The sequence below is a fragment of the Macrotis lagotis genome, chromosome 8 (genome assembly GCF_037893015.1).
Source record: "Macrotis lagotis isolate mMagLag1 chromosome 8, bilby.v1.9.chrom.fasta, whole genome shotgun sequence".
Taxonomy (NCBI): Eukaryota; Metazoa; Chordata; class Mammalia; order Peramelemorphia; family Peramelidae; genus Macrotis; species Macrotis lagotis.
In genome coordinates this window covers 42135914-42153020 of record NC_133665.1, presented here as the reverse complement: position 1 = coordinate 42153020, position 17107 = coordinate 42135914, and positions in this window count along the sequence as shown.

Here is a 17107-nt window from a genome sequence, read left to right as displayed (position 1 = left end):
AATAAACAGATTCTAATCCAATCCTCATAATTTAATTATTTATTATATACTTATTTATTATTTATTTGTTGATGACCTTTGAAGTCCTTTCTAATTCTAAACCTATTATCTTAATAAACATCTTAATGTTTTTATGAATATTTTTCAAAGAGATAGTTTTTGTAAAGAAAGGCATCCTAACAATTAGGTTTATCAGTTGGGCTGGGTCAGTAAGTGAATGAGTACTTGTCAAGTACATTGTAGAAAGTAAAAATGTTGTTTCCCACACTGGAATGCAAACTTCTTGAGGGTAGGAACTATTTTCTGCTTTTCCCCTTTTTCCCTAGTGTTTAGCATAGTGCCTTTTACATAATTAAATACTTACAAATGCTTGATTGAAATTCTACATTCAATTTGTTAAAGAGTTTTCCCCTAATATTATAGTATCCTTGCATTCCTAGTATAAATCCTAGTTGTTGATAATGAATATTTTTAATATATTACAGAATTCTATTCTGTCAGAATTTTATTTAATAATTGGTTATTCATGACCTATATATTTCATTTTTTGACTTTATCAGATTTGGGGATAAAAACTATTACTTGCCTTTTCTTACAGGTGAAGATTCTATTACCTGAAGTCATTAAAATAAGCCTTTTCTTAAGTTCCTTCCCTTAAAATCAGCTGGTGATGTGATAAACCTGAAATCATACCCCTGAGAATGAATGTATAGCTCATTTCCCAAAGAGTTTTTATTCAAGATTATATTATAATTAAGGATTGAACTAGTTTGAATAGGGAATGTGAAAGTTTTAGGGACCCAAAGACTTTCCATTTTGATGGGTGTATTTTTGTCTGGATCTATAGGTGGTCTATACCAACCACCAATTAGCAAATAAAAACATGAGTACTAACAACTGTATGAGATTTGTAGAAAGTGGGCAGAAGTTTATCTTGAGACTTGAATCTTCTGCTTTTATATAGAAAATGACCTTATTTTTGTCCTACATTTGGAGTCAAGATCTATGCTTAGGGATCTTAGAGACAACAAATGATCAGACCCAATGCAGCCAGGTTTATGATTGACTTTTTTAGCTTTTTTTTGCCTTTATCATGAATAACAACTTTAGTCTGGCTACTCTTATCTACTCTGTCTTCAGAAGCATACAAGGCCACATTGTAGTTTCTGGAGGAAGATCAGTAGCCTAGCTAGCAAAGAAATTTCAGATATTTCTCTCTTATTTAGGATCTCTGGAGGGAGGGGGTGAGGAGTCCCATTTGTAGTTAAAATAAGTAGATTTAACATTACATGGATGCTTGAGAAATTGTGCAATGGAACATGCTAGAGGATATAGCTTTAATCATGGTACAGTAAAGCACATGCAGAGGGCTTTACAGAACTTAATTTTATATTAGTTTATTCACATTTCTCATACATGCATATTACTCGTAAAGTGAGAGCCTATTTGTGAATAGCCATAATTAGTAGCAATGTTTGTATAGCAGTAGTGTCAGACTCAAAAAGTAATGGGAACCATTGAACCATTCATAAGGATTCCTGAGGGCTGCATATTGACTTAGAAAATCACATAATATCAATGTTCTGTTTTATTTTTATTTGTTAAGTGTTTCCTAATTTTAATCTGGTTTGGGTGGTACTTGAGGAATATTGCAACCTGTGTTTGATACCTCTGTTCATATTATTCTTGATGGTTTACAACTGAGGGACTACATGGGTTTTTAGCCATTTTTTTAAAAAAAGAAAGTAGTTTTCTTTTTCAACTTTAAGTTAACTTTAATAAGTAGTACTTAAAGTTTCATTTATTTCATTACAAATTTATCATTAAATGTACTATAGTTAAAGCATTCACAACATTTTGAAGAAAGAATTGGGTAGAATATCTTTTTCTTATTTGAAAGTAGCCAACATAAAATAGGAGTTACTTTTTCTTGTCTTATAGTGAAGGTCAAATAAGGTACTGTATACAATATGTTTGTAAACTTTAAAGTACTATATAAATGCCACTTATCATTATCCCTGTTATTATTAAAAATTTAGAAGATAAATGCTTATTGATTTGATTTCACCTTTGAATCTAAACAGTCCTGAAGTCTTTGTACAAGTTGGCTTATTAGTGACCTGTCTCATTTCTCATTTATTCAGAGATATATTATCTATTTTCCTTTTTTCATTTTGGGCATTTTATTTTTTCCTCTTAGCTTTATTAACAATAATCTCTGAAGCTTTTTGTAGTTGCCTTTACATTCATTTAATTTTCCCTTTCTCATTTCTAGTTTTAGTAACTTGGGTTTTCACTTAAAAACAAATTTGCTAATTACTTATCAATTTTTTAAAAACTTAATACTGAACTAACATCTGATTTCCATTTATGACTATATGTTTATGTACAAAATACTTAAAGGTAGCTTTGGTTATTGGCAGATATTTTAACTTGGATACCATAGAAGGAAGATAAATTCCAATCTTCTAGGAAAAACCTGATGGGAATATGAAAATAGAATAACCGTAAAATTTTCAATCCAATTCATCTAGCTTCTTGCAACAAGCTAGTTAAATCAAATTTCTTTCAGTCTAACATTCTTCACTTGGAGTTTGGGGTGAACTTGTTTTTAAAAAATATTTGGATAATTCAATATAATTGACTTGCTTTATAATTCAATTATTCTACATTATTTCTGTCTATTCTATATTCCATATTATTTTATGCTCTGACACATTATTCCAAGAAAGGGTCCATAGGCCTGACCAAATTGCCAAAGGGTCCATGACTTCAAAATTGTTACTTTAGGCTTATCCAATTCATTGAGTTTATCCTGTTTCTCTCTTGTTATTATAGCCCTTTTAGGGCTATAAATTTGCCTCTGAGTAGGACTTTGGATGCATCTAATATATTTAATTATATTGTTATTATGTGTTGTCTATACCTTTGGGATATAGTAATTTAAGGTTTGCAATGCATTTTATATGCACTTTTTTATTACTATCTACATGATTCCAGCCCTGTTCTGGACTTGGAATCAGGAATTCAAATTTGGACTTAGAAATTTACTAGCTATTTAACTCTGGGTAAGTCATTTGACTTTTATCTCACTTTCATTTGTCAAATGAGAATAATACCTCCCAGGGTGGTTATGAGAATAAAACGGGATGAAATTTGTAAAATGCTTTGCTAACATTAAAGTGCTCTAAAAATGCTATCTATCATCATTATTATTAGTCCAGATATTACATAATAAGAGAGACAACCTAGCACAATAGATAGAAAGCTGACCACAAAATCATTTAAAAAGACCTAAATTTAAGCCTCCAGTTTGTTGTATTCTATGACTCTGGACATGTCTCATAATCTCTCAATAATCCAGACAACTCCATAAGGCCATAAACTGCAAAAAAGGTACCTACCTGCATTTGTATTGGGAGTTTCCTCATTATAGATTCCTATATCACTGAAAATCATAGGCTTAATCCCCTGTCCCTATTATTTAATAAATTATTTTTTACTATGCAAAATAAAATATGATAGTTTCTTGAAAGATGTCTGAATAAGCTGCACTGAAAGTGAATAGAAAGGAACAGATATTTCTGATGGGTTAATGGAGTCTTTATTATAGAAGTAGCATTTACTCTTGGTCTTAAAAGATCAGTAATAACTGATATATGTATATATGTATGTATATATTTAGATATTGATTTTAAAGTTTGCAAATAATTTTACATGCACTATCTCATTTGAACCTCACAATATCCTTATAGATAATTATTTAATGAGTTAAGCAGGCATTTATTAAATGCTCTCTATTTTCCAGGCTCTGTGTCAAGTGCTAAGGATATAAAGACTAAAGCAAAATAATTTCTACCCTCAACAAGTATATATCCTAGCAAGGGAGATAAGATGTTTAGATGAAAGAACTGCCCATATAAACTCTGAGGTTTCCTCTTTCCACCTCCCACTCTCACTGATGAGTTGAGTTCCCAGAGCTAGGCTAATATAATTCCCCCTCAGGAGTCTAAGGTACCCGCTGAGGAGTTAGTTTCTCTAAGGCCATTGACTTGAGTCTTCACCAGTGTTAAAAACCATTTAGTCAAATATGGAAATTATGTTTAACATGATTGTGCATATATAACCTATACCAGATTGCTTGCTGTCCTGGGGAGGGAAGGAAGGAACCGAGAAAATTCTACAAAAATGAATGTGAAAACATTTCCATGTATAATTGGAAAAAATAAACAAGAAAAAGAAGGAAAAAAGAAGCAATTTGGGGGAAAGAGGGTATTAAAGAATTATAGAACTATTATATATTTAAAAGAAATAGCAAGTTGTACATAATGGATTTGCAATTTCATGTAAGGTCATATTTTTTCTTCTATTCTATTATATTATAGAAATGCTTGTTTTATTTCTTAAGTTCAGAATAAAATGAATAAATTTTTTTAAAATGAAAAAAAATTATTTAGTCAGCCAATCTTCCATAGCTTTTAGGAAGGGGTACAATAAAAAAAGTTTAAGGGCAGCTAGGTGGCACAGTGGATAGAGCATCGGCCCTGGAGTCAGGAGGACCTGAGTTCAAATTCAACCTCAGACACTTAATAGTTAGCTGTGTGAACTTGGGCAAGTCACTTAACCCCATTGCCTTGCAAAAAAACCTAAAAAAAGAAAAAAAGAAAAGTTTATAGGAACCCTTGCAACTCCCCACCCCTAAGTCTATGACAGCCTCCTCCAAGACTGTGATACCCTTTTCCAAGGACATAAAGTACAGGGGGAAGTGAGCTCCAGCTTAGAGAGTACACACAGCAAAGAGCTAACTCACAGATCCTTGTTGCTATAAGTCCTTTTCATTTTTGGGGTGCTCAAGAAATTCCCCTTAAGTATAATGTTTCTTTTTTGAGATTCTTGTAGAACTGTCTGTCCTTGCCAGTTTACCTGGGGATACTCTTTGGAACACCTTTGAGAAGGGCAGATAGGTGGTGTAGTGCATAGAACACCAGCCCTGGACTCAGAAGGACCTGAGTTCAAATTTGACCTCAGACACTTAATTACCTAGCTGTGTGACTTGTCAAGTCACTTAACCCCATTGCCTTAAATAAAAATTAAAAAAAAAGAAAACCATTGAGAAGATGGAAAATCTAGTAGGATCATCCTGCTGCCATAGAAATAAGACTGGGGCGGCTAGGTGGCACAGTGGATAGAGCACCGGCCCTGGAGTCAGGAGTACCTGGGTTCAAATCCGGTCTCAGACACTTAATAATTACCTAGCTGTGTGGCCTTGGGCAAGCCACTTAACCCCACTAACCCCACTGCCTTACAAAAAAAAATAACAAAAATCCTAAAAAAAACCCAAAACATAGAAATAAGACTACTACCTGCCAGGTGATCTACAAACAACATGATAATCCTATCAACTACTCTAATGGTGTAGAACCATTACAAATATCTGTTCATTGGTTGCGAGTCTTTAGCTTCCTATTGGAGAAAAATGAGTGTGATGAGATATTTGCACATTTTAAATTTCTTTTATTTGTTCATGGGCATCTTGTCCTCTTCCTCTTGTGCTGTTTCTATAGGGTAAGATACAAACTGTCCCATACAAAAATGGATGGGAAAGCTATCATTTTTTTTTTTTGCAAGGCAAGTGGGGTTAAGTGGCTTGCCCAAGGCCACACAGCTAGGTAATTATTAAGTGTCTGAGACCGGATTTGAACCCAGGTACTCCTGACTCCAGGGCCGGTGCTCTATCCACTGTGCCACCTAGCCGCCCCTGCTATCATTCTTAATCATCCAAAACTGGAATGGCCTCTGATCAAAGGGAGTGGGGAAGAGACCTGACTGAATCCAAAATCAAGGCCTAGCCTTATCCCCTCCTCCACCTCTTAGAGGCTCAAACTCAGTTTTTAGAATTCCATCCGTTCTCAATTGCTTAATAATTTATAGACAATCCCTAGATTGTGGTAAAATTTTTTCATTTTTCTTATATAGTCATTCTAGTTTGAAGGCCTTTTCATATTTAGTCTGGGGTCTTAGATTTGATTGAAACATGATCCCTCCTAGTTAAAGTATCAAGCAAAAGGGAGTATAGTGGTTTTGACCCTATCATTACATAGATATGTGAAAAACAGATTCAAGGTAGCCTTATGGAGACAGCACTAGCACACGGGGGAGACCAAGAAAGTCCTCATAGGTGACAGCTGAGCTGTGTTTAAAAGGAAGGTGAACATCTCAGACATGGAAAACAGCCAGTGCAATCATCTCTAACTGAGCTTTTCCAAAGCACATTATCTTAGGGTGGTGGGACTCAAAGGGGCAGGGTATCATTAAGTCTGTTCCCAGGTGATTGGGTGTTTTGTGAGTCTGCCTATATCTATATCCATATCTATATTCTATATATCTATATACTCTTTCCTCCTACTTCCAGTAGCTCTGACTGCATCCTAGCTTGAGGAAAATGATCTCTGCATTACTTTTCTCTAGTTGGAATTAGACATCTCTTCCCTTGGACCCCACTGCATGCAGCCATCACTCTGTAGTCTGTCCCTCAACCTCCCTAATGCATACCCTGACCAACAAGGTGTAGTTTTCCTCAATGATGTTTAAGCAAAGTCAATATTCAAATTATACTCAAATTATTCCTTAATATATCAGTTCCTAATATATCATTTGCATTTTCAAATCAAGTTTTATAGTAGAACTTCTGTATTGTACATGGACAGAAATAATTCAAATATCAATGAATTACAGTGACTGTAATCATTCAATATTTAATTGCTACCACTACCACAAGGGACAGAGAACATGGAATACAATATTCTCATAGACAAAAGATATAGGCTTACAACCAAGAGTAACTTATATAGCATGACTGAGTGTAAGGGCTTCTAGGTGGCACAGTGGATAGAGCATTGGCCCTGGAGTCAGAAGGACCTGACTTCAAATCCAGCCTCAGGTACTTAATAATTGCCTAGCTGTGTGAACTTGGGCAAGTCACATTGTCTTAAATAATATATTTTTAAAAAACTGAGTGTAATTCTACAGGGAAGGAAGATAGATTTTTTAATGAAATAGAGGACTTAGAAGCATTTCTGAGGAAAAGACATGAACTGAGTTAAAACTTGAAATACAAACAACAGTAGTATATTTGCATTCTAATAGGGAGGGAAAGGAAAGGAATGATACAAAGATCTTCTAAAAACTGTCATCAAGGGTCATAATAGAAGTCAGATAAGGACCTAGGAGTAATTATGTACTTGGGTTAGATATGAAAGGCATTATTTTCATTTAACATATGAAGAAACTAAAGTGATTTATCCCATTCTCTACATTTTAGTCCAAGCTGTAAACAATTTCTTTATGGAAGTAGAAATGACCCAAGGAAGTCAACAGTTCCTTCTACAAAAAAGATGTTAACAAATTCTTTAACTACCACATTCCAGTTGGTGAATCATGTATGATTTACCATCCTCAACTTTTTCTTAGAACAATCTTTCAAAGGCTAGAATTATATGGAACTAAAATAAGTGGTGACATCTTTAGCTTCTCTTCTCCTTTTGAAATTTTGGAAATTTTGAAATTTTCAGTCTCTCTCTTCCACCTAGGGAATGGAGTATTTTATCTCTCATTCCTCATAGCTAATCTGTTGACTATGGGGGTGGGGTGCAAGATATGCCCCCCCCTCTCCTCTGACACTGATATCACTTTAGTGCAAATTCCCAATAGTTTGCTGACAGGTTTGCCTGCCTCAGGTCTCTCTTCACTTCATTCTCTCCTCCATTCATAAAACAGTGATTTCCCTAAAACTTGGGTCCAATCATGTCACTCTTCTACTCAAACTCCAGTGACTTCCTATTGCCTCAAGAATGTGTCCAACCCATGACCCATGGACTACATGAAGCCCTCAAAGCCCATTCATGCAACCTTATTACATTTTATTATTATGCTCATTGGTAATATGGGTTATATTATAGTCATGAATAACTTAAATTCTATATGTGGTCCTTGACAAGTTTTTGCTGGGCAGTGCTGCCCTGAGGAACTAAAAGTTTCCACACCCATGCTTATAAGGATCAATTACAAAATGCTCTGTTTGTCATTCAAAGTCTTTCATAACCTAACCTCCTCCCACTTTTCCAGCCTTCTTCTATCTTATTCTTTGATGTGTATTTTTCAGTTTAGTAATACTGCTCTCCTGGCTGTTCCATGAACAAGGCATTCCCATCTCTTGTCTCTAGGCATTTTTTCTGTGTCCTTTGTCTGGAATGCTTTTCCTTTTCTCTCCATCTACTGACTTCCTTGGCTTCCTTTAAAATCCAACTAAAATCTCATTTTTTTTATTGAAAATCTCCCCCAATCCCTCTTAATTCCTAGAGCCTTCTTTCAGTTAATTATTTCCTATTCATCCTATATGTGGTTTGTTTTGTATATATTTGTTTTCTTCCCCCATTAGATTGTAAGATTCTTGAGGACAAGGACTATCCTTTGCTTCTTTTTGTAACAGTATTTAGCACAACAGTTCCACATAGTAGACACTTAATAAAAATTTTTTTTTGATTAATTGATTTAATCCAGTACTTCAATTCACAACATTCTGATTCTCACCTTTACTGAAAGAGAGGAAGGAGTCCATGACCTGAGCTTTATTGGACTCTTGTTATTAGCAAAGTTAATTTGGGTTTCTGATAGCCTGGGAAATGTGTGCAACTCAAAGGATTGACTCTAGAAATAGCCGCTGTGCTTGCCCTGCTTATTGAGAACATCATTTCCTTAAAAAGATGTGGCACATATGTAGTTTATCCCTTAAAGAAGCATACATCAGTCTTTAGAGCATTAGCTGCCTTGGTTTCTAATGATAGGAGACTTTTAAGTCCTGATATCTTTCAGCCTCAATAATTCACTTTGTCCCAATCTTGTTTATTCTCCACAAGGATATTTTTTAACCTCCCAAACCTCCTCATACATATTATTATAGATCATAGACCAGTTTGTCTCACCAGTTTTAGAACTTTTGACCTCATACCACTCAAGTTATAGCTACTAATCCCCATCATAAGTCCACTTCTTAATTTTGACATCATCTCCCACTTACTGGATTGTTTGACTTTACTAGTGTTTACATCCTCTTGTGTTGGCCTCAAGGAAACAAGGACTGATGACTAATGTTTCTTGATTACTGACTAGCCTTTGGGTGACATTGGAGAATGGCTCCTACAAGTGTACACACAGGTGAGATGATCCACAGAGAGAGAGAGAGAGAGAGAGAGAGAGAGAGAGAACACGAATGAACGAGTGAGTCAGGATCAGAAGAGAAAGAGAGAAGCAGAATGATGCCATTTATTATAGTTGAGATTTGAGATAATTCTTAAATAGTAGGTAAAGATCCCAGCTAGGAATTTTACCTCAACCCTCAGGTTTTGCTGCCACCTGGTGCTAAAGGTTCCTGGTGGGGGGATGATTGAATAACCTAGTAACCTCTGGAACATACACCTTAAATTTAAAGATAAGACTGGTTAGAATTTTGAATCCTTCAGTTTTTAAATGAAAGATAAACTATTTAAGAACATATAAAGATGTTTTTAAAAAGTTAAAGTAAGGCATATTTACTAGAGTATTTAAATTTTTATCATTGTTATTAATACATCTCAGTCTCTTAGAAATTGGTCTCTTCAGTCACTACTCTAACAAAAATAAGTAGGCTCTTATTGTTGTACACTATTTTTTCCTTGAAATTCCTCTGTAGTGTATTTTTTCAAAGAAAGGTTGATTTATCTTGCCTAAGAATAGTAGGTGCTTAATAAATGACTCACAGAAACTATCATTCCTCTCATAGCTTTTTTTTTTTAAGGTTTTTGCAAGGCAAATGGGGTTTTAAGTGATTTGCCCAAGGCCACACAGCTAGGTAATTATTAAGAGTCTGAGGTCAAATCTGAACTCAGGTACTCCTGACTTGGGCGGGGGTGCTCTATACACTGCCACGTAGCCTCCCCCATCTCTTAGCTCTTGTAAGTCTTTTTCTCTCTTCACCTTGTTTATGAGAATGTCCATATGGCTCACAAAATAGCCTTAATTCTTGAATTCTTTAAATAATTAAGCCCATGTTTTTCTTGTACATTGTAGGCATTGATTTATTCATAACAAGTTGCTTAAATTACCACAAATTACAAAAATTGTGAGATTTATAATGGATTGAAAGAAACAGCTAAAAAGACATAGCCAGGAAGCTTGGTAAAGCAAAACCTCATTGTAGAAAGAATAAGGAATCAAGAGGAAAAAAGAAAAGTATGGGGCTGAAGGTGGGACAGGAGGAGGTGTGGTGTGTTGATGAAGCCTCTGTCAGTGTTTCTTCCCTAACAGACCAAAATTCTTCATCTGCTCCTGACCCAGGTGAAGCATTAGGCAGTTGGGGTTCATTTCTTGCCATAATCCCTTAACAACCAACTTGCAAAGTATAATCTCCTGCTTTTCCTTTTGGAATTTACCCAATGTAGGGTAAATTTTGATCCAACCTTTTATTCTATGTTCATCTTTACTTTTTAAATGTTTCTTATAAACAATAGTTATGGGACCTTTTTTCTAGGAGCTTCTATAGTCTTGCCCATTTTCACATTGAGACTCTAGGGCTGGATATAATTCTATCAAATTAGATGTCAACACTTGCCTTTCAAGGGGAGTTCGTATAAATGCCATTAAAAAAAGCTATTAAAACTTAAAAAATGTTTGGGTTACCCTGTATTGTAAAAAAATATGTTAACAAATACTTTGTGAAACAGAAACCTTCAGGAATCAGCCTTTAAGAAATTATCTAATACATACCATCTTTTTTGTAATTAATACTACTTCTGATCTTTAGTTATGAGCAGATTGCCATGGTTAGAATAATAAAATATTAAGACTGAGCATACATGTGCAGAGTTTAGTGTTGTTATGAAATAAAATTATAACAAAATCAAATAATTATTTGGTGATATTGTTATTATTCTAAATAAACATAAATGCCAGATATTTTAAATATTTGTCACCAGAATTACTTTAATCCTCCATCCAGTAACTCATAAGACTATTTGGAGTTAGGGATAGGCAGAGAAGAGAGAACTAAAAAGATATTTTCTCTGAATCACTAGAATCAAATTCATGATTCTGTTACCAAAGGGATATAGATAGCCAGATTTTCTGACTTCATGGTCAGGTATATACTGAGGATCAGGTGCAAGACAGGTACTGAGTTCTTGGACTTAGCTTTGAACTGATAGTAATACTTTAGTATTACTCTGTAGTAATACTTTACCCACTCTATTGATGATGAAGACTAGGCTTTATAATGAAAGCCGTTAGGCTGTAGACAAGAGAAGCAGGATCTTAAGTGTTAGTTGCTGCTGCTGTTGTTGTCATTTCTTCCTCCAATGAAGTATGTAGTAGTGGAAGAGAAGGACCCTAAAGATGATAGAAAAAGATAATTTATAATTGTTGATTATAGCTGTTGCAGGATGGACAGGGCTGGGATCTGTAAATTTTCTTTTCTTTTTCTCCTTTCTAGTTCTGACCTTATAAAAGGGAATAAGCTGAGTGATATAATAAGCAAGGGAATGCTTGCTCTGCTGCCCCAAAATCTCTCCTGAACAATATTGACATTCATCAATTAGTGCAATTTGGATTAACATGTTACATCTAAGTATAATTTCAAAATGAAATTAAATTTGCAAGATCCTAAGCTACTCCCTGACACAAAACTCATCTTCTTAACACTAATATTTTTCCCCAGTGATACTAGCTACAAATCATGAAATAATATGATTTCCAAAGAACCAGAATTTCAGGTGACTCAAAGGCCAATGAACACATGGAGGTTGTAGCTTAATATAAAATGAAGATTTTCATACAAGAAGTGGCCTAAAAGATATTATTTAGGAAATAGATGTTTGAGAAAGATAGGCTGAACACTGAATGATGGACAACCAGAGTTCTGCATCTTGTACTCATGAAGTGTTAAAAGACCTTAGAAGAAGGTCTTTAGTACCTTGGAAGATATTCTGTGGAGGACTTATAGAAGGACTTGAATAAATTGAATAGGATAAGATAGCAGAGATAGATTTGATAGCTGTACCATTGGAAGAGTGCTTCATTGTGAAATTTTAGATCTATTGAAGTACTGAATGATTGAAATATTGTATTAGTATAGTCAGGTGACTTGAATTCAGACCTGTGACTATAATCCTGTGTTGAAACAATTATCTTGATTTTTCTGGTCTTAGTTTCTTCAATTGTAATAAGAGAGAGCAGGAAAAGGTGATCTCTAAGGTTCTTCCTAGCTCTGAATCTGTGATACTAAGGTTTTTATCACATTTCTAACCCTTAGAGGAGAAGAGGAATAGGGTTTTTGACTGGAGTTGGGGAAAGAGAAGCAGAAGATGGTAGAAAAAGAAGGGGGTACCATAGGAGTGACTCCTTAAGGACAGGAATTATTTCATTTTTTTTAGGTTTATTTCTTTGCAAGGCAATGGGGTTAAGTGGCTTGCCCAAGGCCACACAGCTAGGTAATTATTAAGTGTCTGAGGTCAGATTTGAACTCAGGTACTCCTGACTCCAGGGCCGGTGCTCTATCCATTGTGCCACCTAGCCGCCCCAAATTATTTCATTTTTTGCATTTAAATTACCATCATTACCACAAAACCTATCACAGAATTGTTGCTTAAATGTTTATTGATTGAATTTGGGAGCATGGGATACCAGAAGGGGCAAGGTTAAACTGGGTGAAGTAGTCTAGTGGAGAGACTAAAACTAGCCAAGATGTTCTCTCTTGGGGAATAGAAGAAAGTACCAGGATAAGAAATAGGGGATTCAGAAAATTAAAAAAAAAGTTGGGCCATTAAAATTAAACCTTTTGCCAAGAGCCTCCTAACCTATTTCTTTTTCACAGAATCCTGTTTCCTGCCTACCTCCCTTTCCTTCCAAGTCTTTTTATTTTTCTTGCTTCCTTTTTATACTTGTTAGTTCTCTCTAAATCCCCTCTTCTGGAATGCCTGGAGTTGAGAAACAAAGGCCTACAGTCCTATATACAGTCATATATAACTATATGAACTTTTGCTCTGTTTCAAAACTGAGGGAAATCTTCATTTGTTACACACCCAAGAGCTATTATTTGACCCCACTTAAGAAACTTTTTCACTTCTTTACTTCATTCCATAGCTTGCTTTATTGAGTCAGTTCTTTGTTTCAGTTTAACAAGCTTTAATAAAATGGTTTTATTTTAAACACTAAGAAAAAACCATTTCCTATAAAAGCTGCAAAAATAGCACATGAAAAGACTATATGTAAAATCACAAATTGTACAGTTTACTTTTTTAAAAAGTATATAAAATGCAATGTATTACATACTTTCTTTTTTTTTTAAAGAAAGATTTTATTTATTTTGTGTTTTACAATTTTCCCCTTATTCTTACCTTCTTCCCCCACCCCCCACAGAAGGCAGTCTGTTAGTCTTTACATTGTTTCCATGGTATACATTGATCTAAGCTGAATGTGATGAGAGAGAAATCATATCTTTTTTTTTTTTGGTTTGGTTTGGTTTTTTTAGTTTTTTTTTGCAAGGCAAATGGGGTTAAGTGGCTTGCCCAAGGTCATACAACTAGGTAATTATTAAGTGTCTAAGGACTGGATTTGAACCCAGGTACTCCTGACTCCAGGGCCGGTGCTCTATCCACTGCACCACCTAGCCACCCCGGGAAATCGTATCTTTAAGGAAGAAAAATAAAGTATAAGTGATAGCAAAATTACATAATAAGATAACAGTTTTTTCCCCCTAAATTGAAGGTAATAGTAGTTGATCTTTGTTCAAACTCCACAGTTCTTTTCTCTGGGTACAGATGGTATTCTCTATCGCAGATAGCCCAAAATTGTCCCTGATTGTTCCACTGATGGAATGAGCAAGTCCCTCAAGATTGATTATCACTCCCATGTTGCTGTTAGGGTATACAAAAACATATTAAATGAGGCAGCTAGGTGGTGCAGTGGATAGAGCACCGGCCCTGGAGTCAGCAGTACCTGGGTTCAAATCCGACCCCAAACACTTAATAATTACCTAGCTGTGTGGCCTTGGGCAAGCCATTTAACCCCACTTGTCTTGCAAAAACCTAAAAAAAATTTAAAAAATAAAAAATAAAAAACAAAAACATACTACATACTTTCAAAGCTGTCCTGTTTCTCCTTGTTCCCTTCTCTTCTTTCATGCACATTTAAAAAAATTCTTTAAGGACTTTCTTTTTTTCTATTTTTTTGGGGGGTCCACACTATTGCTAATTTTATTTTCCTCTTTAAATCTTTTTTGCACACACACACACATACAATTGCATGCTGAAAAAAAAGCAGCAGTCCTATAATAAGCATAGTCAAACAGAACAAATACATACATTTGTCATGTCCAAAAATGTATGTTAGATTTTGTTAGAATAATAATAGACCCATAGTTTCAAGGTGAAAATAGTCAGCTGGCTCTCCAGCAGCTCATCTTATTCTTTACCTTGAATCCAGCACTTATCTTTTAGAAGATGGAGACCATGCTTCTTCATTGTCCCTCTGAAGGGGGTGATCATTATATTGATGAACATTCAAAATATTTTTCAAATCAAAAAACATTTTAAATAATAGGCTTGTGGTTGCAAATACAAAAAGGAAGCAGTTTCTGCTCTTGAAGGTCTTACATTCTACTGAGAACCTGAAAATATAGGCTTTGCACTTATTTGCACCTTTGCCCAAGATTATGGACAACCAGAGGGTATGTATGCATTTGTGTTTATTTATAGAAGGAAGATATTCATATGAAGAGGTCCATAGAGGTGGCTTAACTCAATCTCCTTGCTGAATACATATGTATAAAGCAGAGGAAACTCTGCTAGTCACTAGAACATTGTATGTTTTTACTGAAATGTTTTAAGAAAAGGATAATAAAATTTAAAATAACAGTTATTTCTGAAACTTTAGAATAAAGAGAAAGAGGGGGGGGGGAAATCTTGCCTTCCCACAGGCAAAAAGTAGAACATATCAGGACTCTGATAAAGGGAAGGCAATTTAACCCTTGAAACTACAATTTTAGACTGAGATCATAAAAGACATTGAATCTGAACATAGGATCCCAGATGTGAAAACTTGTCTAGTAAAAAATTACAGTGATGCTTTTATATTGAATAAATTTGTTGAAGGACTGATTCTTCAGGATATAGACTTATAGCCATTAAAAGTACAATACTCCACTGATTACTCCTATTCTTCTGGCATTTTGAGGTAGAGGCAGAGTATAGCATTCTAATTTTCAGGAAATTGGCAGAGAGATGGGCATCTGACTACTTCAACTCTTACAAGTGGCAAGTTGGAAAAGTCTGGAAAGACTGGCTTTGAACCATTATAACTCATCCTACCTGCCAGCTCTGTTGTTCATGCTAGAGGGTGCCAACCCTTGCTCTATGAATTGTGCTTAAATCAAATCAGGAAATTTTTTAATTAAACATAAGAAATCCCTTTTTAATAAAATCACTATTATAACCACTATAAAGCTTCTATATTATAAAAGTCTATAAGATACTGAAGGAAGCTGTAAAATATCAGTCTTTAGAGATTTTTATTTAAAAAATTTCATGGGTCCTGGAATGTTTATTTATTTACTCAAAAAAGGAGTATCTTAGGACAAAAAGAAATCCCTCTAGTTCCCTTCCAGCACTATGATTATATGGTCTTGTTCTTTTCCTTTTTCTTTGTATAATAATAGCAATCAATCAATAAACAAGTATTTGTTAAATATAGTCCATGTGGCAGGCATTGTGCTAGAAACTGAGGATACAAATGCAAAGAATAAAACAATCCTCATTCTCAAGAAATTTACATTCAATCCAGAAAGAAAATATGTATGTGTAAAACTATATAGAATGCGGGCGGCTAGGTGGCACAGTGGATAGAGCACCGGCCTTGGAGTTAGGAGTACCTGGGTTCAAATCTGACCTCAGACACTTAATAATTAGCCATTTGGCCTTGGGCAAGCCACTTAACCCCATTGCCTTGAAAAAAATCTAAAAAACAAACTATATAGAATGAATAAAAATGAAAAACCATTACAGGTTCAAGAGATTGGGTCTGGATGAAGAAGATATCCAGAGCTATGAGGGTGTAGTTCTGAAAGTGGAAGAAGTTGACTTGTTAATTTTTTAAAAAAATAACTACAGATAAATGAAAGGACAGAAGCCACACTTTGGCTCCCTGATGTTAGGAAGGGATTTTTCATCTGCTTGATGTCTTTTCTGATTCAGTCATTGTACCAGTAAGAAGTAGAGAGGCTGATTTTTCCCTTTTTCCTGTTCTACCTTCTTTTTTCAAGGCCAGTGCTAGGGTAGGAATAATAGATAAAATAAAAGGAATAATAGACTCCCTAGCTTTCAATCCTCTGTCTGTTTCTTCATTATTCCCCTAAACCTAAAGTCACATAAAGTTTTTGAATCCATATATGGGTCTGTCATTTATTCCCTCAACCCTCCTTTACTTGTTGAAGTTCCTGTATCAGGACATAGGAGCTACTATTTGTGGTTTGGAGTTGAAAGAATCCCATTCCCCACTGAAGGAGTGAGAATCCCTATTTCCATTGTCAGGGTTGTGGTAGGGAGAAGATAAAATTATCTCTGTTAATGAAGAAGATGGTTTCCACTGTCATCCTTGATTGATGAAAACTCCTTCACTAGATTTTTCAGGATATCATATAAGAAAATGAAAATGTTTTTGATTATTCTTCTCTATCTCCTGCCTAGCAGAGTTTCTCATGTAGCCAATGCCTTCATCCCATGGCCTCTTCTAATAGATGAGCTCCCCCTTGAATTTCCATTTGAGGAAGTATCTGCACCAACTACTCCCACCTCATCCCTTTTCAGCTCCCCTTTATGCTTTGTCTTCCCCCGCTAGAAAGTAAGCTCCTTAAGGGCAGAGGATTTCTATTTTGCTCCTGTAGGTGAAGATGGTACTTCTTTACAAGTCTGGTATTGGCCAAGAATTCAGAAAAGGAGGGAACGTGGTTCTTCTGTTTATTAGTTTTTAGAGAGAAGACACTGGATTCCAGATTCTCTTCTAGGAAAAGTCCCTAAAAAGAGAG